We start from the raw sequence: 17,495 nt of genomic DNA, 5'->3' as shown, positions 1-17,495 counted from the left end.
TTCACCGAGCTCTGTGAGATCCCGACAGTCCCCACTCGGTGCCTGGAAGGAGGTTGTGGCGTAAAATTTCAGTGTGACTGTCATCTTGACGGTCAGCGGGAGCGGGTGTCCTCCCCCATTCCCCCGCGGTGCCAGGTGCGCCATGATCCAGCAGATATGTCGCACTGTCCAGCTGCTCAGCCAGAGTCTTCGATAGCATGCCCAGTCCGGCAAGTCCTTAAATGACAGGCGTTGCAGGTACACATGAGGCTTCATGCAGCGCCTCCTTTGAACCTCCTCCTCCTCGGCCTGTTGTGCGGCCAGCTCTCCATCCAGGGCGGCTGCCTCTGTTCCTCTGGGGCAGGCTCCACTGCTGCAGCTTCTGCTTGTACAGCTTCAGTACATCTCCCAGGGCTGCGACGACCAGGAGGAAGGCCACCATTGAATGAATGAAATGAAAATCGTTTATTGTCACAAGTAGGCTTCAAATGAAGTTACTGTAAAAAGCCCCTAGTCGCCACATTCCGGCGCCTGTTCGGGGAGGCTGGTACGGGAATTGAACCGTGCTGCTGGCCTGCTTTGGTCTGCTTTAAAAGCCAGCGATTTAGCCATGTGCTAAATCCATTGTCTGCAGGGAGTGAAAGGCCAACATGTTAGCATGATGCTTACTCCTGTGCCCAACCAGGTCCAACGGGCTACACAGTGGCCCCGGTTGCTACTGCAGACTCTGTCCCTGCATGTCTCCCCCCCCCCCCCCCCCCCCCCACAACCCCGCATCCCTGGCCCCGTCAGTGCTAGGCACCATGGGGGCCACTGACTCTGGTGCCTGTCCCTGCTGCCAGTGGTACCGTCAGTTGACGCTGCCTATGCCAGCAGTACTCTCCGTGGCCCCCATAAGGGCTACTTTGGGTGTTGTCCTCGGGCGGACCGCATGATGCCCCGCTGTCAGGTGGCAGCCAGTTGGGAGGAGTGGTATGTTGAAGGTTGGGGTGCGGTCTGGGGTACGGGGTAACATTTACGACCGATGGCACTCTGCAGAACCAGGGATCAAAGTGGGTAGTCAGTGTGGTACGCAGCAAGATGTCTGCCTTGCAGGACGTGGCAATGGCGGTCCGTGCCTGGACACTGCCCCAGTCCTGTGGGGGGTCCCTCTGGCAGGGTCCTCCCGCCCACCCGCAGCCAGTCCGGCTAGTGTCAGGAACGGCAGCCGACGGTCGCGCCTCTCTAAATCCTACCTCTTCTCCTTCATCAGCCACGGCAACTGTTTCTCGATCTTCAAAAGCACAAGGGAACCTCGCTGTCGAGGTGGAGAATCACGGAGGCCTTAGAGAATACTGGTCATAATATGCAAACGGCATTTATTGCACATGCGGAGTGGACCGCATTGATGTCGAGGCGCCAGAGAATTGTGATTTGGCGTGAACCCGGCACCCGCCACAGTTTCGGTGTCTGAACTGATTCTCCGCCCAATTGTCGGCCGACGGAGATTCCCACCCATTATGTTTACACACCTCCGTGAATTGTCTGCATATCTGCTCCTCTATTGCTCGCTATTATACACTCCCAGCAATGTGACTGCCCCCTTGTTATTCCTAAACTCTAACCACAAAGTCTCATTTTCCTTCCAAGATATTGTCCCTCCTTACTGCTGCAACTGATCTTTTAATTAATAAGATTTTACGCCCTCCCCTGTCTCGTTTGAAGATCCTATGCCCTGGAATGTTGAGTTGCCAGACCTGCCCCTCCCTTAACTGAGTCTCTGGGATGGCAGCATATCACAATTCCATGTGTCAGTCAACACCCTTCACTCATAGGTTTTATCTATAATGCTCCTGTTAAAGTAGAGGTCATCCAGTCTTGCCTTCCTCTCGACGAACTCAACATTTGTTTTTTTTAATGCATTTTATTCAAACTTGTGTCAAAGTAGGTTACAGCAAATAAACACCCCGGGAAACATTCTTCCCAACAATCAACTATACAGTTTGTACAGATTTTCCTCCTCCCCCCCCCCCCCATCAACCCGCCCCCCTGCGACGAACAGCTCCTCAAACACGGTCACAGACATCCCCCACCTTTTCTCGAACTCCCCTGCTGAACCCCTTAACTCATACTTTATCTTCTCTAACCGCAGGAAGTCGTACAGGTCACCCAACCATGCTGCTACCCCCGGTGGCGATGCCGACCGCCACGCCAGCAAAATTCATGGCCGTGCAATCAGAGAGGCGAAGGCCATGACATCGGCCTTCCTCCTCTCCATGAGCCCCGGCTTCTCTGAAACCCCAAATATCGCCACCAAAGGGTCCGGGTCCACTCCCTCCTCCACTATCCTGGCTAAGAGCGTGAACACTCCCACCCAGAATCTTCCCAATTTTTCACAACCTCAAAACATGTGCGTATGATTCGCTGGCCCCATCCCACGCCTCTCGCACTCATCTGCTACCCCCTGAAAGAACTCACTCATTCTCGCCCGAGTCATATGCACCCTGTGCACCACCTTAAACTGTATCAGGCTCATCCTTGCACAAGAGGAGGTCCCGTTTACCCTTCACAGTGCCTCACTCCATACTCCACCTCCTGTATACACTATCTATCCCCCCCGGCTCAAACCCATGATTCTTGCATAGCGGCGTTAGCACCGACATCCCTTGCACCCTAAAATGTCTCCTCAGCTGATTCCATATCTTCACTGCACCATGGGCTCCCTGAATACCTACTCGGATCCCTTACAAGATTCCTCCTCCATCCTAACCCAATCTACCCCTTCTCCTTCCCACCACTGCCGCACCTTGTCCACATTCGTCGCCCAATAATAATGAAGCAAGTTTGGCAACGCCAACGCCCCCCCCCCCCCCCCCCCCCCCACTCCGTCGAACTCAACATGGCTGAACTCCCTCTGTCTTGGTTTCTTGGTTCCTTTACTATAGTATGCTGTGCCCTTGTTGTACTAACGTTCTTTGTCCTCTTGTGCCGACCTGTGAAACCACTCTAAAGCCCATCTAAGGGAATAGTGTAGATGGGCTTTAGAGTGGTTTCACAGGTCGGCGCAACATCGAGGGCCGAAGGGCATGTACTGCGCTGTAATGTTCTATGTTCTTCACCTGCCGTACTAGTTTAGACTCCTCCCAACAGCAAACCCAAAATGTTGGTCCAATTTTGAGGTGCAGACCGACCCGCTTGTACATGTCCCACCTTCCCTAGAAACGGTCCAGTCATCCAGGAATCTAAAACACTCCCTCCTGCACCAACTCTTGAGCCATGCATTCATCTGTCCTAATGTCCTATTTCTGTACTCACTAACACATGGCCCCCGGAGTAGTCCAGAGATTACAAACTTTGAGATCCTGCATTTTAATCTGCTGCCTAGCTCTCTGAATTCTTGATGCAGGACCACATCCTTCATTCCACCTATATTATTGATACCATGACCTCTGACTTGTCATCCTCCCACTTTAGGATGCCTTACAGCCATTCAGTTACATCCCTGACCCTGGCCCCAGGGAGGCAACACACCATCCTAGAGTCATGACTGCGGCTGCAGAATCGCCTGTCTGTTCCCCTAATTAATGAATTCGCTATCACTATCACTCTTCCTTCCTTCTTCCTCCCCTCCTGAACAGTCAGGTTGCTAGTGGAACCAGAAGCTTGGCCAGGCTACATTCTTTTGAGGAACGAAAATGGAAAACTGATTTCAGAGCGGGACCCCAGGGGACTCCTGTACTACCTGTCTATTTCTCTTGGACTGCCTAGTAGTCATCCTTCTTTCCTCCAGTCACTTGAGCTGCGGTGTGACCACCTCTCTAATTGTGCTATCCACGTAACTCTCGGCCTCGCGGATGCACCTCAGTGTCTTCAGCCACCGCTCGCGCTCTGAAACCTGGAGCTCAAGTTTCTGCAGTTGGGAGTACTTCCTGCACATGTGGTCATCTAGAATGCCGGTATGGTCCATGACTTCCTATGTATGACAGATCACATATTGCACTCGGCTGACCTACTTGCCATACTTTTATTTGCAAATATTTTTATTGAACTTTCAGTTTTCTATATAAAAAATATGCAACCTTAAACAACCCCTACAACATCAAAAATTACAGACAACAGCAATAACAGGAAAGCCCCAAAACAAAAATACACCCCAATCAAACCACCCCCACCCCCATTAACAGCTAACAGTGACCAATTCCTTAAAGTGCAAAATGAATGGCTGCCATCTATGGTAGAACCCTTCAATCAACCCCCTTACTGTAAATTTGACCTTCTCGAGGTGCAAAGCTCCACTAGATGGTGGCGCCTGTCTCCAGCTCGAACAGAATTCGCCGAGGCAAATATCAGGGCATCTTCCCTTGCACCCATCCTCAGTTCTGGCTGATCTGAGATCCCAAATATAGCTACTAGCAGACAGGGCTCTAAATCAATATTTGGTAGTACCAATGGGGTGGTAAAGACATGTAAAAATCCACCAATTTGGTCAGGGCGGCATGTGGCGCAGTGGTTAGCACTGGAACTATGGTACTGAGAACCCGGGTTCGATTTCCAGCCCTGGGTCACTGTCCGTGTGGAGTTTGGACATTCTCACCGTGTCTGCGTGGGTTTCACCCCCACAACCCAAAAGGGTAGCACGGTAGCATTGTGGATAGCACAATTGCTTCACAGCGCCAGGGTCCCAGGTTCGATTCCGCCTTGGGTCACTGTCTGTGCGGAGTCTGCACATCCTCCCCGTGTGTGCGTGGGTTTCCTCCGAGTGCTCCGGTTTCCTCCCACAGTCCAAAGATGTGCAGGTTAGGTGGATTGGCCATGATAAATTGCCCTTAGTGTCCAAAATTGCCCTCAGGGTGGGGTTACTGGGTTATGGGGATAGGGTGGAGGTGTTGACCTTGGGTAGGGTGCTCTTTCCAAGAGCCGGTGCAAACTCAATGGGCCGAATGGCCTCCTTCTGCACTGTAAATTCTATGATAATCTATGATCAATGTGTAGGTTAGGTGGATTGGCCATGCTAAATTGCCCCTGGGAAAAAAAGTAATAAATGGGTACTCTAAATTTTTTTTTTAAATTTTAAGTCCACCAATTTGGGACAGGACCAGAACATGTGTATACGATTCGTGGGTCCTCTCAAAAACTGTTCACATCTACTCCAGACCCCCTCAAAAAAGCGACTCATTCTGGCCTTAGTGAGGTGCACCCTGAACATCACCATGAGCTGAATCAACTCAATCTCACGCAGAATGATGTAGCATTCACCCTGCGGGGGACTCACTCCACACCTCCTCCTCCAAAATGGATTTCAGCTCCTCCTCCCACCTGGCTTTCACCTCTTCTATCGGGGCCTCTTCTATCAGGGCCTGCTCCTCCCCCAACATCTTTCCACATATCCCAGACATGCTGCTCTACTCCGATCCTGCACAGGAAAGAATCCTCTTCAATAATGTGGACGGTGGCGCCACCAGGAATATCGGGAATGTCCTCATAATAATAATCTATATTATTGTCACAAGTAGGCTTACATTAACACTGCAGTGAAGTAACTGTGAAAATCCCCTAGATGTCATAGAATTTACAGTGCAGAAGGAGGCCATTCGGCCCATCGAGTCTGCACCGGCTCGTGGCAAGAGCACCCCAGACACTCCGGCGCCTGCTCAGGTACGCTGAGGGAGAATTCAGAATGTCCAATTAACCTAACAAGCACATCATTTGGGACTTGTAGGAGGAAACAGGAGCACCCAAAGGAAATCCACGCAGACATGGGGAGAACGTGCAGACTCTGCACTGACAGTGACCCAAACTGTGAAGCAACGGTGTCATCCACTCTGCTACTGTGCCACCCAATGAACAAATCCCATATCTGGAAGTACCTAAATATATCTTGAGAAGCTAAATGAGGCAGTCTGACATATTCCATCAACAAAACAACAGCTCTGTTCAGGATTAAATTTCCCAGCTCTCATCTACACTGTTTCTACTGGAAGTTCCGAAATTCTGTGCCAGCATCTACTGCAAGACTAATTCATCCCTTCACACTTCTCCCATCGTGGAAGTCAGCAGGACTGGAAAAGTGGAATACCCTACATCAGCTTCAGCCTGCGAACCTCACTGAAGAAACGCACCATTGCACTTTTGGATTTGGACTCACGTGAAATAAATCTCATTTTGTCTTTGGTTTTTGCCCTGTATCTCTTTCTTTCCCTTATAGCTTTTTTTATTGTATGAATGTAAAGGGAAGGGGAGTGGGGGCATTGCCTCTTCCCACATTTTGAGTGTGTGTAAAATAAACAAACCCTCTGATTTTACCTGACATTGAGTTTGCTGTTATTGATAGAGGATTGTAGCACTCCAAACCTTAAGGGCGATGGCAAATACACCGCCACTTATAAAGGGGGAAATCAAAAACACTTTTTTGTTTAAAGACAAGTGGTAAAAGGAGAAATCTGTCTGTAGCATAACCAACATGAAGGAAAAAAATATTTTACTTCATCCTCATTAACCTGCCTGCCAGATGCATCTGTCCATGACAGTATTGATAGGAGTGACTACTGCACAGTCCTTATGGAGACAAAATCCCATCTTCCCTGAGGATACTCTCCATTGTGTTGTGTGGCACTACCACTGTGCTAAATGGTGATTTTGAACAGACGTAGCAATTCAAGACTGGTCAAACATAATATAATAATAATCTTTATTGTCACAAGAAGGCTTACATTAACACTGCAATGAAGTTACTGTGAAAAGCCCCTAGTCGCCACATTCCGGCACCTGTTCGGGTACACAGAGGGAGAATTCAGAATGTCCAATTCACCTGACAGCCCGTCTTTCGGGACTTTGTGGGAGGAAACCGGAGTACCCAGAGGAAACCCACACAGACACAGGGAGAACGTGTAGACTCCACACAGACTGTGACCCAAGCCGAGAATCAAACTTGGGACCCTGGAGTTGTGAAGCAGCAGTGCTACCCAATGTGCTACCGTGCTGCTCACGCTACTGTGCTGTCCACCATGAGGCGCTGTGGGCTATCAGCAACAGCAGAATTGTATACAACCATAAGCTGTAACCTCCTGGTCTTGGATATCCCCATTCTACCATTACCACCAAGCCAAGAGATCCATTTTGGTTCAATGGAAAGTGCAGGAGAACATGCCAGGTGCAGCATTAGGCATACCTAAAAATGAGTTGTCAACCTGGTGAAGCTGCATCACAGGACTATGTGTGTGCTAAACAGCAAGTGATAGAGCTAAGTGATTCCACAACCAAAGATTCAGGTATAAGCTCTGCAGTATTGCCACATCCAGTCGTGAATGATGGTGATAATTAAACAACCCAATAGAAGAGGAGGCTCCACAAATAGCCCCATCCTCAATGAGGGGGGAGCGCAGCACATCAGTGCAAAAGATAAGGCTAAAATATTTGCAATGATCTTCAGCCAGAAGTGCCAAGTGGATGATCCGCCTCAGCCTCCTCTGGAGGTCCCCGAAGATAGTGTTCAGCGAATTTGATTCACTTCAAGCAATGGCTGAAGGCATTGGATGCTGCAAATGATATAGGCTTTGACAATCATCTAGGCAAGGTACTGAAGATTTGTGCTCCAGAACGTGCCGTGTCCCTCACCAAACTGTGACAGGACAGCTGCAACAGTGCTACAAACTGCACTGTAGTCAGGCTGCTATCCCCAGTGGCGTTGCCGACCGGTACTCCAATAGAATTCTTCACTGGGCAATCAGAGAGGTGAATACCACAACATCGGCCTTCCTCCCTTCCATCAGCTCCGGCTGCTCTGATATCCCAAATAATCCAACCAAAGGGTCCGGCTCAACGTCCTCCCCCACTACCCTTGTTAGCGCCACAAATATTCCCACCAAGAAGCTCTCCAACTTTTCGCAGCCCCAGAACGTATGTGCGTGATTCGCTGGTCCCCGCCCATAATTCTGAGACTCGTCTGCCACCCCTTGGAAGAACCCACTCATTCTTGCCCGAGTCATATGTACCCTGTGTACTACCTTGAACTGTATCAGACTCATCCTTGGTCGAGGAAGTTACATTTACCCTTCGTAGCACCTCATTCCATCCTCCCCAGTTTACCTCCCCTGCCAGCTCCCCCGCCCACTTCTTAATCTTCACCACTTGCTCACCTCCCTGCTCCCCCAGCCACCCGTATATGTCCCCGATCCTGCCCTCCCTTTCACCGCCGGAAGTGGCAATTGTTCCAACAGGGTGTACCTTGGTAACCTGGAGACCTCAGGGGCAGCACGGTAGCGCAGTGGGTAGCACAGCTCCAGGGTCCCAGGTTCGATTCCCGGCTTGGGTCACTGTCTGTGCGGAGTCTGCACGTTCTCCTCATGTCTGCGTGAATTTCCTCCGGGTGCTCCAGTTTCCTCCCACAGTCCAAACTCCCACAGTCTAAAGATGTGCGGGTTAGGTAGATTGGCTATGCTAAATTTCTCTTAGTGTGGGGTTACGGGGATAGGGTGGAGGCACGGCTTTGAGTAGGGTGCTCTTTCCTAGGCCGGTGCAGACTCGATGGGCCAAATGGCCTCCTGCACTGTAAATTCTATGATTCTACGAAACCTTCCACGCGAAGTCCCTTGCCTGCAGGTATCTAAACTCACTCCACTCAGGAGCTCTACCCTCTCCTTCAGTTCCTCTTTTCTGGCAAACCCTTATTCCAGGTACAGATCCCTCACCCTAACCAACCCCACTTCTCTCCACTTCCTATACATACCGTCTATCTCCCCCAGCTTGAATCTGTGGTTTTCGCACAACGGCTCAACTACTGACATCCCTTCTATCCTGAAATATCCCCTGAGCTGGTTCCAAAGCTTTATAGTGGATTGCTCCACCGGGATCTCCACGTATTTCCTTGGTGCCATTGGCAATTTTGCCGTCACCATAGCCCTCAAGCTGGACCTCTCCTTCCCACCACCGCCTCACCTTCTCCATGTTCGCCGCCCAGTAATAATGCAGCAGGTTCGGCAACGCCAACCCCCCCTCTGCCTCTGTAACAGGGTACTCTTAACCTTGGCACCTTCCCCGCCCAGACAAAGCCTGAGATAATCATATCCAGTTTTCGAAAGAAGGCTTTCAATACAATGATCGTAAGTCTCTGGAATATGAACAGGAACCTCGGCAAAATGTTCAGCTTCACCACTTGGCCCCTTCCTGCCAGAGTCAAGTGCAACGTGTCCCACCTCTTCAGATCCTCCCTGACCTCCTCCACAAGCTTTGTCAAATTCCATGTATGCAGCATTGCCCATTCCCTCGCTACCTGAATCCCCAGTTACTACACCTGTAACTGGCCACCTTGAATGGCAATCCCCCTAGGTTGGCTCGCCGACTCAGCTCGTTTACCAGGAACACTTCACTTTTCCCTACGTTTAACTTATGTCCCGAGCACGCCTCGAACTTTCCCAACAGGCCCATGATCCTCTCCATGCTCTCCAGCGGATACGACACATACAATAGTAGGTCATCCACATCTGGCGACACCTGACGCTCCCTTCATCCCCTGTAATCCCTCGCCACTCTGTCGGCTAAGAGGCATTGCCAGAGGCTCTGTAGCCAGCGCAAACAACAACGGCGACAGCGGGCACCCCTGCCTTGTTCCCCTGTGCAGTTCAAAGTTTTGTGAGCTAATATCGTTGGTCCGTACACTCGCCACCAGTGCCACGTATAACAGATGCACCCATGCCACAAACTTCGGCCCAAACCCGAACCTTCCCAGGACCTCAGATACCACCATTCCACACGGTCAAATGCCTTCTCCACATCCATGGACACCACTACCTCCGGCACCTGGGCTTTTGGCGGGGTCATGATCACGTTAAACAGCCGCCTTATATTACCAGAAAGCTGCCTACCCTTTACAAAATGTATTTCATCCTCCGCAACCACCCGTGGGCACAACATTCCATCCTTCCCGCCACCAACTTAGCCAGCACTTTCACATCTGTATTCAACAGCGATTTGAGCCTATACGACCCATATTCCATTGGGTCCTTCCCCTTGTTTGGTATCAATGTGATCGTTACCTGTGTCATTGTCTCCGGCAGCTCCCCCTTCTCCAACATCTCATTAAACACCCCCAAGAGATGTGATGCCAGGTCTGTCGTAAACTTCTTATAGAATTCAGCCGGGTAATCATCGGGCCCCAGGGCCTTCCCTGACTTCATACCCTTTATACAGTCCAGTACCTCCCTCAGCCCCAAGGGTTCCTCAAGCGCCTGCCTCTTCTCTTCCTCCAACTGTGGAAATTCCAGTTCGTCTAAAAACCATCCCATGTCCACCTCTTCGCCCCACCCCCCACCCCCCATCTCCACCACCCCGGTCCGCCTTGTACAACTCCTTATAATAATCCCTAAAAACCTTGTTTATCTTCCGCGGCCCCGACACCACATCCCTTGCCTCAGTCCGTATCTTCAATATTTCCCTGGACATGGCCTGCCTCCGCAGCTGATACGCTATCGTTCGGCTTGCACCCCTCTTGCCCTCGCCGCTGTCCTACCGCCCTCCCCGTCATCAACCTATCAAATTGCTCCTGCAATTTCCTCCTCACCAACCTCTCCATGGTGAACACCCCCGAGTACTCCCTATCTGCCTCAACTATCTTGTTCATTAACTGTTCACATTCCTCCCTCCTTTCCCTATCCGCACGTGCCTTAACAAGATAATCTCCCCTCGGACCACCGCTTTTAGCGTTTCCCAAAATGTGGCCGCCGACACCTCCCCATTTTGGTTGTTCTACATAATCTTTAATCATAGCCCATTCTTGATCACAAAACCCTCTATCTGCTAACAACCCCGAATCGAGCCTCCCCCCCGACCTCTGCTCCCGTCCCAATCTAAGATGAATCTCCAGCCAGTGGGACGCATGATCCGAGATGACTATTCCCGCGTATTCTGCCCTCTCCACCCCAATCAAAATCTTCTGGCTCACCGCAAAAAAGTCAAATCTTAAATACACCCTGTAAACATGTGAGAAAAAGGGAGTACTCTCTTCTCCCTGGCTTCTTGAAGCGCCATAGGTCCACCATACCCACTTTTTCCATAAACCCACCCAGCTCCTTTGTCATTCGTATCCTATCCATTGACCTGGGGCTTAATCTATCTACCCTCAGCTCTTGGACACAATTGAAATCTCCTCCCATAATCAACTGGTGTGTGGCTAAGTCCGGGATCGCTGTCAGCAACCCCCTCATAAAACCTACTTCATCCCAATTCGGGGCATGCATATTCACCAATGCCACCGGCGTCCCCTCCAATACCCCACTCACCATCATAAATACTCTCACTCGGGTCCCTCACTTCCTTCACACTCACAAACCCCGTTTTCTTGCTCACCACACTGGTCACTCCAGCAACTTTGAATCAAACCCCAAGTGGAAACCCTGGCCCACCCATCCCTTTCTTAGCCTAACCTGGTGTTCTGCAGAAAGACCACCTCCGCTTCTCCACTTTGAAACTCCTGAAGTGCGCAAAGACCCGAGATGTTTTCTGCAGTCCATTGAGACCCCGTACATTGCATGTTATCAGCCGTACCGTGCCTCCATTATCCTCTATCACTCACCGTCCTCCCCTTTCTGCTCCCCGCTGTTAATTTCACTCTACCTAGCCCATCCAAGATGGCCCCTTTTACCGCCCCTGATCATGTTTCTTCTTCAACCTCGCTGCATCGCATCTCCCTCCCTCCCTCCCAGCCAACATCCCCACCCCCCCTCCCCACCCTCCCACACCTCTCTCTGCTTTCTCCCCCACCTCATGTCAATTCACCAGCATTTTTAAAAAAATATAAACGATACAGCGCAGTACAGGCCCTTCTGCCCACAATGTTGCACCGACATGGGAAGTCAAAAAACAAAAGCCATCTAACCTACACTATGCCATTATCATCCATATGCTTATCCAATAAACTTTTAAATGCCCTCAATGATGGCGAGTTCACTACTGTTGCGGGTAGGGCATTCCATGGCCTCACCATTCTTTGCGTAAAGAACCTACCTCTGACCTCTGTCCTATATCTATTACCCCTCAGTTTAAGGCTATGTCCCCTCGTGCTAGCCATTTCCATCCGCGGGAGAAGGCTCTCACTGTCCACCCTATCTAACCTCAAGTCCATCAGCCTTTCCTCATAAAATTTTCCCTCCATACCTCATACCGGGTGCGCTGTTCTCCAAGCTGTCACTTGGCCGGGTGCGCTCTTCTCTACGCTGTCTCTGGTCGGGTGCGCTCTTCTCCACACTGTCTCTGGCCGGGTGCGCTCATCCTCTACGCTGTCTGCCCGGGTGCGCTGTTCTCCACGCTGTCTCTGGCCCGGTGCGTTGTTCTCCACGCTGTCTCTGGCCCGGTGCGCTGTTCTCCACGCTGTCTCTGGCCCGGTGCGCTGTTCTCCACGCTGTCTCTGGCCCGGGTGCGCTGTTCTCCACGCTGTCTCTGGCCCGGGTGCGCTGTTCTCCACGCTGTCTCTGGCCCGGGTGCGCTGTTCTCCACGCTGTCTCTGGCCCGGTGCGTTGTTCTCCGCGTTGTCACTGCCCGGGTGCGCTGTTCTCCACACTGTCTCTGGCCGGGTGCGCTGTTCTCCACGCTGTCTCTGGCCCGGGTGCGCTGTTCTCCACGCTGTCTCTGGCCCGGGTGCGCTGTTCTCCACGCTGTCTCTGCCCGGGTGCGCTGTTCTCCACGCTGTCACTGGCCCGGTGCGCTGTTCTCCACGCTGTCTCTGCCCGGGTGCTCTGTTCTCCACGCTGTCTCTGGCCCGGGTGCGCTGTTCTCCACGCTATCTCTGCCCGGGAGCGCTGTTCTCCACGCTGTCTCTGGCCGGGTGCGCTGTTCTCCACGCTGTCTCTGCCCGGGTGCGCTGTTCTCCACGCTGTCACTGGCCCGGTGCGCTGTTCTCCACGCTGTCTCTGCCCGGGTGCTCTGTTCTCCACGCTGTCTCTGGCCCGGGTGCGCTGTTCTCCACGCTATCTCTGCCCGGGAGCGCTGTTCTCCACGCTGTCTCTGCCCGGGTGCGCTGTTCTCCACGCTGTCTCTGCCCGGGTGCGCTGTTCTCCACGCTGTCACTTGGCCGGGTGCGCTGTTCTCCACGCTGTCTCTGCCCGGGTGTGCTGTTCCCCACGCTGCCTCTGGCCCGTTGCGCTGTTCTCCACGCTGTCTCTGCCCGGGTGCGTTGTTCTCCACACTGTCTCTGGCCCGGTGCGCTGTTCTCCACACTGTCTCTGGCCCGGGTGCGTTGTTCTCCACGCTGTCTCTGCCCGGGTGCGCTGTTCTCCACACTGTCTCTGCCCGGGTGCGCTGTTCTCCACGCTGTCTCTGCCCGGGTGCATTGTTCTCCACGCTGTCTCTGGCCCGGTGCGCTGTTCTCCACACTGTCTCTGCCCGGGTGCGCTGTTCTCCACGCTGTCTCTGGCCCGGTGCGCTGTTCTCCACGCTGTCTCTGCCCGGGTGCGTTGTTCTCCACGCTGTCTCTGGCCGGGTGCGCTGTTCTCCACGCTGTCTCTGGCCGGGTGCGCTGTTCTCCACGCTGTCTCTGCCCGGGTGTGCTGTTCTCCACGCTGTCTCTGCCCGGGTGCGCTGTTCTCCACGCTGTCTCTGCCCGGGTGCGCTGTTCTCCACACTGTCTCTGCCCGGGTGTACTGTTCTCCACACTGTCTCTGCCCGGGTGCGCTGATCTCCACGCTGTCTCTGGCCGGGTGCGCTCTTTTCCACGCTGTCTCTGGCCGGGTGCGCTGTTCTCCACGCTGTCTCTGCCCGGGTGCGCTGATCTCCACGCTGTCTCTGGCCGGGTGCGCTCTTTTCCATGCTGTCTCTGGTCGGATTCGCTGTTCTCCGGGTTGTATCTGCCCGGGTGCGCTCGTCCTCCACACTGTCTCTGGCCGGATGCGCTCTTCTCCGCGTTGTCACTGCCCGGGTGCGCTGTTCTCCACACTGTCTCTTGCCGGGTGCGCTGCTCTCCACACTGTCTCTGGCTGGGTGCGCTGTTCTCCACGCTGTCTCTGGCCGGATGCGCTGTTCTCCACACTGTCTCTGGCCGGGTGCGCTGTTCTCCACACTGTCTCTGGCCATGTGCACTGTTCTCCACGCTGTCTCTGCCCGGGAGCGCTGTTCTCCACGCTGTCACTTGGCCGGGTGCGCTGTTCTCCACGCTGTCTCTGCCCGGGTGCGCTGTTCTCCACGCTGTCTCTGCCCGGGTGCGTTGTTCTCCACGCTGTCACTTGGCCGGGTGCGCTGTTCTCCACGCTGTCTCTGCCCGGGTGCGCTGTTCTCCACGCTGTCTCTGCCCGGGTGCGTTGTTCTCCACGCTGTCTCTGACCGGGTGTGCTGTTCTCCACGCTGTCTCTGACCGGGTGCGCTGTTCTCCACGCTGTCTCTGACCGGGTGTGCTGTTCTCCACGCTGTCTCTGACCGGGTGCGCTGTTCTCCACGCTGTCTCTGACCGGGTGTGCTGTTCTCCACGCTGTCTCTGACCGGGTGCGCTGTTCTCCACGCTGTCTCTGACCGGGTGCGCTGTTCTCCACGCTGTCTCTGACCGGGTGCGCTGTTCTCCACGCTGTCTCATAAGGTGAGAAGTGGGAATGTTTGCGGATGACTGCACAACGTTCAGCATCATTTTCAGCTCCTCAGATAATGAAGCAATCCCTGTCCAAATGCAGCAAGACATGGTCAATATACAGGCTTGGGCAGTCAAGTGGCAAATTACATCCGCGCCACACAAGTGCCAGGCAATGACATCTACATTCAATGGCATTACCATTGCTGAAACCCCCACAATCAACAACCTGGGGGGTTACCATTGATCAGAAACTGAATTGGATTAGCCATATTAATACTGTGGCTACCGGGGCAGGTCAAAGGCTAGGAATCCTAGGGCAAGTAACTCACCTCCTAATCCCCCAAAGCCTGTCCACCATCTACAAGGCACAAGTCAGACGTGTAATGGAATACTCTCCATTTGCCTGGATGGTGCAGCTCCAACAACACCCAAGAAGCTCGACACCATCCAGGACAAAGCAACCCACTTGATTGCTCCTCCTTCCATAAATATTCAAATCCTTCATCACCGAAGAACAGTGGCAACTGTGTGCACCATCTACAAGATGCACTGCAGTAACTCACCAAGGTCTTTTAGACAGCATCATCCAAACCCACGACTGCTACCATTTGGAAGGACAAGAGCAGTAGAAAACTGGGAACCCCTCCACCTAAAGGTGCCCCTCCAAGTCATTCACCTCACTGACTTGGAAATATATCGCCGCTCCTTCACTGTCGCTGGGTCAAAATTCTGAAACTCCCTCCCTAACAGCACAGTGGGTGGACCTACACTTCAAGTACTGCAGCGGTTCAAAAAGGCAACTCACCACCACCTTCTGAAGGGCAACTAGGGATGGGCAATAAATGCCCACATCCCGTAAATGAAAAAAAAAACAGGTCTTAACACTTCGGCTTTCTGGTCCACACTGCCCAGGATCGGTTCCCAGTGCCCCGTGCGCACACCGTATTGGCCAGGTTCATGGCTATCCCCTTAAAGGGGCCAGGCACAGTTCTTTATATGTCTTAATGAGGAGAGCTTTATATTTGTAGATTTAAACATGAACCGTTTACTGTTAACCTTTAACTATTTACAAATCCAAGGTATGGTCATGCATGAAGATGTTCCATGCTGATTGCCACCTATGAGCCTCCTTCATCTGATGAATCAGTACACCTTCATGTTGAACACCACTTATGGGAAGCACTAAGAGTGACTCGGGCAGAGACTGTATTCTAGAGGAGGGACTTCAATGTCTATCACCAAGAATGGCTCAGTAACACCACTGAGCTGGCCATGTCCTAAAGGACACAGCGGCTAGTCTGGATCTGCAGCAAGTGGTGAGGGAACCAACATACAGCCCAGTTGCATCTGTCCATGACAGTATTGCTAGGAGTAGCCTGTCATATGAGAGTACCTTTAAGAGATGGATGTCTAAGCAATGTGCCTTTAAGAAATGGAGCTGATCATATTACTGAAGTGATGTCAGAGGGTGGGGGGAGCTGAGCTCACTTCTGCTTTTTGAGTTTCAGTTTGAGAGAGCAGCTTGGGTGTGTCTGTGTGTTTCCAGTGAGCTGCATGAAGAAAACAAAGGGGCTGTAGCTGAAATAACCAAAAGCAGCAGCACGGTTGAACCCTTTCTCACTATATATATTGAATGTCATCTAATGTGCTCCTGTTTTGAAGGTTGGTTAAGTCTTTTGGATGTTAAAAGGACAGCTGAAACGATTACTTAGTCTTTGGGGGTTATCTTTGAATTAATGGGTGTTAAGTATTGTTATGGGTGAGGCGTTTTCAGAACCCCAAAATGTATCATGGAGTTCAACCAACCTCTCCCTTTAATGGATTTGTTGCTTTTCCTAGCACACGGCTTTTTCCCTAGGTGTGGGATTACAATTATGGACATGTGGGTTTTTAAACACAAAACACTGTTTATTCCATGAACTCAACTCAACATCTGAAATAAACATTGGATCTCTTAACACAACTTACTTCAAAGATAACTCAGAAAATATTGCAACAGTAAATAACTCCTTAAAATGTTCCTTCAAACTTCCAAGAGACTTAACACCTTTAAACAAACTCACATCAGGTTAAAGGTTTTACTATGATGAGTTTAAATCACCCAAATGATCCAGAGATGGTCTTTTATGGCAGAGGTCACAGCAAATCCAGCTCACTGCAAAACAAGCTGCTTTTCAAAACTTACAGCTTTCTGGAAACACACACACACTAAAAACCTGCAAAAACCCAACTGCAAAATGGCTGACCTGAGCTGAGCCCTACCCACTCTATGACATCACTGTTTTCTTAAAGGTATATTGCTAAAACATCCAGTTCTTAAAGGCACTCTCGCATGACACCGCCCCCAAGAAAAAAAAAACCCATCAACTTCAAGATGGTTTTATTTTTCACTTTTGCACCATCTACTAAGAAATGTACACAGTAAATATACATTTTCATTTAAAGAAAACAACACACGCAACCAGGTATAATAATATAGTCCATTTTTCTTTGTTCTTCTTCCTCCAACAGAAAACCTTCTCAATTGACAGTCTCTTTGAACAAAGTCTCTGCACGATCCATCCATTCCTCTACTCCTCAGCATTTCTCTTTAGAATCAGATACTTTAGTTCAATCTGACCACAGAGTCCCTTGCAATTCTCCAATACAGGAACATTGGTGATCACTACTTTCAGGCAGTCAAATGCCTGTTGAAAGTCCGCTGTACATTGAATTTTTTAAAGTTTCTTCAGCAATTCCATCAGTGGAGTAATCACGCCACAAAACTTTTGCACAACTGTTCGATCAAAGCCATTCATGCTAAGAGATCGCATTATTACCCTTCGACTTGAGGATAACGGAAATTCCGCATGGAAAGTGATTCGGGCTTCTCCAAATTCACTTTCGGCTAGGTTCATCACCAAATCCGCTTCCTGAAGTCGATCGAAGAACTCCATACGATGTTTCAAATGTTCTTTCCATGTCTGGAAGTTGGAAATAAAACACTATTGGA

This window comes from Scyliorhinus torazame, chromosome 9, assembly GCF_047496885.1.
Source record: "Scyliorhinus torazame isolate Kashiwa2021f chromosome 9, sScyTor2.1, whole genome shotgun sequence".
Lineage (NCBI taxonomy): Eukaryota > Metazoa > Chordata > Chondrichthyes > Carcharhiniformes > Scyliorhinidae > Scyliorhinus > Scyliorhinus torazame.
Note: the sequence above shows the minus strand (reverse complement) of the source record.